The sequence below is a fragment of the Bidens hawaiensis genome, unplaced genomic scaffold, assembly GCF_021521415.1.
Source record: "Bidens hawaiensis isolate Kalapana, Puna unplaced genomic scaffold, B.hawaiensis_p1.1 tig00040544_1, whole genome shotgun sequence".
Taxonomy (NCBI): domain Eukaryota; kingdom Viridiplantae; phylum Streptophyta; class Magnoliopsida; order Asterales; family Asteraceae; genus Bidens; species Bidens hawaiensis.
Genome location: NW_027505665.1, coordinates 128,677 through 137,384, shown reverse-complemented (window position 1 = coordinate 137,384; position 8,708 = coordinate 128,677). Strand labels below are relative to the sequence as shown.

At 32.0% G+C, this 8,708-nt stretch overlaps 1 pseudogene across 1 annotated transcript; it reads left to right on the top strand.

Annotated features, from left to right (window-relative positions):
* Nucleotides 1–6,484: 6,484 nt before the first annotated feature.
* Nucleotides 6,485–8,058, top strand: LOC143614593 (UDP-glycosyltransferase 83A1-like; annotated as a pseudogene). The gene is made up of 2 exons (XR_013150310.1): nt 6,485–6,839; nt 6,920–8,058. The product of XR_013150310.1 is annotated as a UDP-glycosyltransferase 83A1-like (transcript).
* Nucleotides 8,059–8,708: the final 650 nt, after the last annotated feature.

The window sequence follows — 8,708 nt, the reverse complement described above, 5'->3', positions numbered from 1 at the left end:
CGCCAACATGAGGCATGACACTTGAATGGAATCTTCCGTGTGTTGGACCCAATTCATATATTCGACCTCACTTCCCTCTTCCGGTTCATTGGGGATAGGTGTTTCCAAAACATGATATAATTTTTCTTGTTTTAGAACAATCCTTAAATTTCGGAACCAATCCGAAAAGTTATTGTGGTTAAGACGGTCTTTAGCGAGAATAGATCGGAGAGATACATTTTGGACGTTAGGGATTATGTTGTCGTCGACGTGTGCGGCCATCTGCAGAATTTTAATTAAGTTCATTTTAGTGTTTTACCTTTTTAATTATTAATACCCTTTTATATATACCAAATATAATTAATAATTAAAATCTAGAATCCAACGATAAACCCGACTCCGGTTAGGTGACCTTTTTCCCATTGTCGGTTTATCAAGGTAGTTATTCATAACAATTGCAAACCCTTTTGCAACTTCTAGAGTTTATGGGACCGGTTCGAAATCATATTTCGTGTCGGCATGTTTATCCCATCAACACCTATTAGACCCCATGCTTGGGTGACCCTCTTCACATGGTTCTAATTTAAGTCGTCCTACTTGTATCAACTTGTAATATTAACATACAAACGGTTAGGTGACCTTTTTCCCATTTATATGCCAATATTACCTCAACATATTAATTTACTCTACGCGGTTAGGTGACCTTTTTCCCACTAAGAGCTTACTAATATGTTAAGCGTTATACAAAAGGATGGTGTTTGACTTGTTATCCTTAATTTTAAAAAAGGGATTTTTGGTTTTAATAATTCTAGTTATAAAACTTTAAATCATGTTCTAACATGCATTTAGTAACATGATATTTTGAAACCATTTTCAAAATTCTAATTTATAATAAAACCATTTTATTATGGGCGTGAGACGGCTAGTTAATAAATCCATTTTATTAAACTACGTGTCACGTAATTACCGATAATTATTAGAACCCGTTTTATGCTTTGTTAATTAATTCTATGTGACGAAGTTGATATTCTAATATCTAGCAACCACATAATCAAACAATCAATTAACAAGCATACACAATTATACTAGACACGAGCCACTAAGTTAGACCACACTTGTTAGCCGAAACAAGTGTGTGTCTTAGGTCCGATCCTAAGGGACACATGACACATGGATGTTGTAGCTCCCACTCGATCCCGCATCCAAATGCTTCGAGCATCTTCTTCAACCCCGTTGTGATCCATTGGGCTTGAACTTGGGCCTTAGCTTCCATAAGCTTTCCATTTGGGCTCAATGGGTGGGCTTAGGTCCTTTTGGGCTTGAATCCCCTTAATGGGCTTGTGAGACCCATTATCACCATACCCGGCCCAATAAGGCCCAAACTTCCAATTTTGCAATCTTCTTTAAATTTACAAAACAAATGTCCTAATACATTTTTTCTATAAAATAAAGATATTACAAATAAACTATTTATTACATACCCATATGAATAAATAAATACAAAACTGCCCCTAATTAATTATTACAAACCGAAACTTTGAATAATTAATAACAATCACAACAAACATCCATTTGGTCTACGGCTCGGTCTAGTTTTAACAAACATAACCCGTTATGTCTTAGGAACCCGTTCCAAAAACCCTCGACCTTATCGGGCCTAGCCAAACCCATTTGGGCTTGACCCAATAACATGATTATGGGCTTCGGCCCACATGTCAAAACACATGGGCTTCGGCCCAATGAAAAGTCTTATGGGCTTCGGCCCATTCATCCAAAATGGGCTTCGGCCCATTTCACTCGGTTTTTATTTTTTTATTTTTATTTTTTTTTTTTTTGAACAAAGCCAAAAAATATAATAAGATTAAATACAAAAAAAATTATGCATGTTAATTTTTTTTTGTATAAAATCTTTCAAGGGAAAAAAATAAAACCGAAAACCCGAAGCCTAGTTTCCCGTATCCCGGCTCTTGATGCCATTTGTTGAGTTTCTATGGATATTTTAAACTTAGTTAACCATTTAACTACTCACAATTAAGGCGGAAGCGTGATTATCTTTGAACTTTATGTACATATATCCAAATATATACATTACAAGTTCATATGTATGTTAATCTATGAATAACCCTTTATTCTTGTTTCAAGATTACCATTAATCTTAAGATTAGAAACCCAAGACAAAGGATCAAATAATACGGGAAAAACTAAACTATCAAAGCTTGTAAAACTTACATTCTTAAACCTTTAAGAGTGTAGTTGATGTTGAAGAAGATGATGATGTTGATGCTAGACTTTCAAAGGAAAAATCCTCAAACGGAATATACCCCGAGCCTCCAACACACACCGAGCTATGTTAGGGAGCTTGAACACGAATAACCGAGACCCGAACCTCCTTTCTTGAATTCTCGGCCGAACCCAAGAACAAAGAAAGAAAGAAGGAAAAGTGGTTTTCTAAAAAGTTACTTGAAAGTGTCTTGATCTTGATCTTTATAAAAATCTTTCAATCAAATCATTTTGGTGTTAGGTCTTTTAGTCAAGTAACCAATACTCAACCTTTACCAAACCCATGACAAAATATTGACCAAAATCTTGGGGTGTGGGGCCCACCCAAAACCGGCCCCATATATATATATTTATTTTTTTTTTTTATTTTATTTATTTTATACTTTATAAAATATATAAACACCCCATCTTTTATAAACCATTTTATAAAAGAACACATAGTTAAATAATCATTCCAATAATAATTATTTGAATAAATAAATTAACCAATTAATTTATTTAACACTTTCAAGTAAGTATTCAGAAACCCGATTTTCTGAATGTATCGTGTTCTGTATTTGTCTCATAGATCTTATCTTAACAAATACATAATTGGTGTGTGTCTAACTCGTTATTGGGTATGACCCGACTTGGATCAAACACAACTAGCCACATTAACCTAATTATGTGTCTCGGGCATACGGTATTCCAACAGTTAGCACATATTATAACTTTTACAACTTTTCTTAATCCCACAAATGATTTTGAAACATAGGATATTGTTCTTTCTTGAAATAACCATTATCTTTTTCAACATTAATGTTGTAATTCTTGGTCAGTTGGGGTAAGAATGTGGATCTGAATGGATGTAATTGCTCTATATTTATTTTAATTGTTTGATTTTCTTAATAGTTTGTAATCGTTTGCTTGGTGGGAGTTGTGGCGTTTAGAAGTGCTTTTCGGTAGATATTTTTCTTTATGGTTGTCTTCTTTATATTTTGTGTCTTTTAAAGATTGTATGTTGGGTCTTGGAGTTAAGTAATTGATTACAAGCATAACTAAAATCATTTTTTCAATTGAGCAGTCTTGAATTTAAATTAGGGCAGAATTTTAGTTGATGGGATTATAAGTTCCTCTATTTAGAGTTAGTGATGGAGGATATTCATATATTCTAGGTGTATAATTAAGTAAACTTCTTTTACTCGTTATTATCATTAGCTGGATTTTCTAATAGTGCATATCATTATTTGGGGTATTTTTAGAGTATCATTGATTATAGTAAGCTTAATTTGCTTTTGTAGAAGCATCATTGATAATTCTAGGCTTTTTGTAACTGATGATTTCTTTATGTATATTGCTTTATTTTGTGTTCTGGTTGTGCTAAAATGTAAATTTGATTCACTTGTAATATTGTGATTCATTTGTTATACTTAAAAGTTTCTTTGATAAAGTTCTCTAGAAAACTCTTTTATTTAACTGGTTTCAATTTTTTTTTGGTTCAGTTTTGGGCTTTTAAAATGTTAACTTATAAGTGTATGATATAAATAATGATATTAGATAAGGAAGGAAAGCATGTGGACTTAGATTTCACTAACCAAATGTTCAACTCATGGAAGACATGGATTTAATGTACTTCACTAACATTTTATTTCATCAAATTTAACCTTTGGTGATTTTGCATATGTTCTAAATTCTAGGATGACTTTGCATTTGTTTCATTTATTTTGTAGGGGTTCACAACAACCAAATTCAGATCTCATGGAAGACATGTGCGAAGCTCTCGGCTATACTCATCATTGGTTCTCATGGTATCCTAAAAGGTAAAAATGTTTATTTAACAATTAAAAATACTTATTTTCAATATGTATCATGTCTAGAATACTTTGTTTTATACTAAATTGCTAATTTGTTCATTTTTAATGTTAAATATATTCATTGTATTATAAACTTTTTTTATTCAAAATACTTTTGACATCTAAAACTAGTTGGAAAAGACTACAAACTCAAATCCAATTTTTTTTCTACTTCATAATTCCAGCTTCAAAGTTTAAATAATACTTTTCACCAAATAAATATAAAGTCCTGTACCTAATACATGAAACCATTTTTACCTTTTTGGTGTTACTAAAACAAATTTCAAATTTTTTTTAACCAATAAGTCAACTACAAGACAAATGATGAGTCGATGAGTCTAAAGTAGTATTATTAAATGTCTTACATATATTATGCATATACTTTTGCTTTAAGATTTAGATGTGGTATAATGAATCATTTTAAATCATTTATGTAAGTATAATGAATCATTTTAAATCAATTCATGTTTACTAATTAGAGTTCAATACTTAAAATGCACAATTAGGTTGAATTTTGACATGCAACAATTAGCTTCTACCTACCTCAGGCAAACGAGTCGCAAACCATTGAAGTGATTAATTTGGTTCAGACACATTTTTTGTATATTTTATTGCAATGGTCATGACTCAGTATGAGAAAAACTTTTGTTATGTTTAATTATATTGCTGCTCACACCCAAGTTTTTCGTTCTTATTTTAATTAATTTTTTTTAATTTACAAAATTTTGTAGTTGAGGGCTTTGTCTTTTGGGATAAGTGCTATGTGTTGAAGAGTAACCAAATGGAAGCTAAGGGAAATTGGAAAACTTAGCAAATGAATATAAGTGACAATTTGGAATTTCATGAGAAAAACTTTTATATGCTTTTATTTGCATACTCAGTATATGTAAATTATTTAAGTATATTAATTATTGTTTTGTAAAATGTTTTACAGATTATTATTTCGACTTGTGTGTCACACGACGAAACTACTATATAATAACTAAAATGTTTCAAATTTATTAATCTTTGTACAAATTATAAAATGGATAAGCAACTTTTAACCTGTATATCATTTTCAAGTCAAATTTTGTATATTTAAAAACTTTTCATCAAAGTGGTATCAAAGTCTTTATCCAAAAGACTTCACATTTTCTTTTCTTTTCTTTTCAGTCTTACTTAAAATAATTTCTTTGACTTTATATATGAAGGACAGAAAATATGTAAGAATATCTCTTTTTACTTTTTTAACTTTATATATTTTCAAACTTTTTCATCAAACAACTATGCAACACTAAGACATATATTTTTTCATCAATGTACTATTTTTCTTCATTCACATTAAATGTTTAATAATTATTAATTAGTAATACTATTATTTTAGAAAAAATAATATAAATAGGTTAATGGTGGAAGTGAGGGTCGTCCGATAGGATCTTATGAGCTTGCAAAAGGTGTTGAAGAATCAGGAGCTGAAGAATATTGATTTAAAAGTTACTCTACTACTTCAAATTGTTGAATATACTATGGTCTTATCTTGATAGGGATTGTGATATTTCAAATACAACATCAAATTTTGTATAATGTAATAGGTTTATCAAGTATTTTTTTCATCTTTTATCTTTTATGTCATATATTTAATTTACTAGGCTATATATTATTTATTAGATTTATAAAATTTCGTTGATTATATTTATTGAGGAAAGTTAACGTACAAATGAAATTAACGTGCTAAACGTGAGAATCAAGTAGAGTTATTATATATACAAGTAGAGTAATTATAATAGAGTAATTATATAATTACTCTATGATAATTACTCTACTTGTATATATAGTATTCGATCCAAACCCTATATTTATTAATATGGTTTAGAAATAAAATTTTCAACATGTATACTAGAGTTTGTAAAAGGGGAGACGTGGACTTATGTTTGGTGAATAGGTTTGTAAAATGGGAGACTCGAACTTTTGTTTGATGAACATGATAGTAAACTGAATTTGGTGTTAACGTAATTGCGAATGGAAACTAGAAGTGACCCGTGTCTGAACACGCACTCATAACTCGTTTGTGCGTGAACTCGGTGTTCACAAACGTGACCTTAAGACCGTTGTTAGTGAAGCACCGTGTTGCCTCCATAAGAGGAATTACATGGCCTTGCGCTGGATAAGGTATCGCCATAACGTGAATATTTTTCATTTTTGTTTCAGTTGGACTGCTTAGAATTGAAAGGCCCTATGAACTGCACTTAAATTGAAAGGCCCTATGCTTCACTTCTTCCTTACCTTCCATTTGCCTTTTTTATAAATAAAAAAAAGTAAGCTGCTATTAATATATATATAAAATTGGTTTGAGTTGAGAAGAAGATGATGAATTAAATATTTATGCTATTTTAAGTTTGATTTAAATATTCACGCACAAACGAGTTATGAGTGCGTGTTCAGAGATTAATGGTTCTAGTGATTTGATGCAAATGGTTTCGATCTCAGATGGGATGGAACCAGGTGATGATAGGAATGACCTTGGGAAGTTGACAAAAACAATGTTTCAACTCATGCCCGCCAAACTAGAAGAGCTGATAAACGATATTAACAAAAACAATGACGAGAAAGTTACGTGCATCGTTGCCGATTGTTACATGGGATGGGTTTCAAGAGTTGCTAAGAAGATGGGTATTAGACTAGCGGTCTTTTGTCCAAGCTCATCTGCAGTTTTGGCTGTGATTATGAGTCTTCAAAAGTTGATGGACGATGAAGTTATAAACACTAATGGTGAGCTAACGTTTTCTTAACTTATATACTTTGCTAAATATATTCTTGCCTTAAGAAATAAAAAGTTTTATATATTTCAGGGATACCTTTGACTAACAAAATGGTACAACTATCAACCTCCATGCCAGTCATGAACCCTGCAAATTTCATATGGGCTTGTATAGGCGACCCAGGCACAAACCAACTTATCTTTGATTCTGCAATTCTTGAAGGTAAGGAAGCTGCAGAAGCAGCAGATCACATAATTTGCAACTCAACCATGGAGTTGGAGACCGGAGTGTTTACCCTATTTCCAAAGATGTTGCCGATAGGTCCACTTTTGGCAACCAACAAATCCGCGAAGCAAGTAGGCCACTTTTGGAATGAAGACTCCTCTTGCCTAAGATGGCTAGATCAACAACCGGTATGCTCGGTCATTTATGTGGCATTTGGGAGCTTCACAATATTTAACCAACTCCAGTTTGAAGAGTTGGCGCTAGCACTTGAGGACACCAAAAAGCCATTCTTGTGGGTTGTTCGATCTGATACAAGCGGTAGTGTAGATTATGTCTACCCAAGTGGCTACATGGAGAGAATAGGCACTGGGGGAAAATCGTTAACTGGGCACCTCAGCAGGAGGTCCTAAACCATCCGTCAGTGGCTTGCTTCATGAGTCATTGTGGTTGGAACTCTACAATGGAAGGTGTCAGCAACGGGATTCCTTTTGCTGATCAGTTTTTTAATAAAACATACATATCTGATATCTGGAAAACCGGTTTAGGTTTTAACAAAGATGAAGCAGGCATTGTTACACGAGAAGAAATCAAGCGTAAAGTAGAGCAGTTGCTTAGTAACAACATACTCAAAGAAAATGCCTTGAACATGCAAGAAAAAGTGATGGATTGTGTCACAGCTGGAAAGCTCTCCAGCAAAAATCTCAAGAAATTCATTGATTGGGTAAAGAAAGGAAATAATCCTTGTGCTATAAAAGAAACCTGCAAATGATATATGACAAACGACCTTTAAGTTAGGTTGTGGTTTCAAGAATATGTTTCAAATCAGCTATTTTCAATTATGTTTCCAATCAAATCTGTGTTCTCTCTTTTCGTTTGCATGTATGTTTTCTGTTCCCTTGTATTGTTTCCATCAATTTTACGTTATAAAAAAACATATTTGCTTCAAAAATAATTTGTCAAGTTTCATATTCTATCCTTAATTCGTAATCAATTGCTAAGTGTATTTATAATTATAATCGTAATCGAGGCTATATTTACAAGCTTGTCATTTCTTTTCTTACTTTATATAGTCACAATTACTTTGAAGGAAAAGTGGTCTAACGTGCCTGGATGGGAGGGGAAGATCCTGGATGGAAACTTGGTTTCCTTAGACAAAAGACATTGTTAGTCTCTCTGCATGAGGAAGTATCCAATTAATGATCAGCCTTTGAGTTTGACTTGCGAATAATTATGGCTTAGAGCATTTTTATCCAACCACCTTATGTGATAAGTATTTTTATAATTTAGAGAGTGATTTAGGGTGTTGTGAGTGAGTAGTTTTTATATTTTAGAAAAGACAATGATTTTTCTGTATATTTGAAAAGCTATTGTTCATCCTCTATAAATTTTTAATACTTTTTGAAAGTAGTTGAGAGTGAGTGAAAAAGAAAAAATAATGATAACGATATAAAAAAGTATTATTTAATTGAAATTAAGAGATAAAATGTAGTGAGTTTTAGAGAATGTTTGAGTGAGCTTTTAAAACTTGCTTATTTACTATTTGTTAAAAACAAAAGGTGTTTGGTAAAGCTCATTCAAAAGCTTCAAAGTAGAGCTTTTCAAAAGTGTCATTTGATTTTCAAAAAAGCAAATCAGTAAATGAACGAAAAATAAA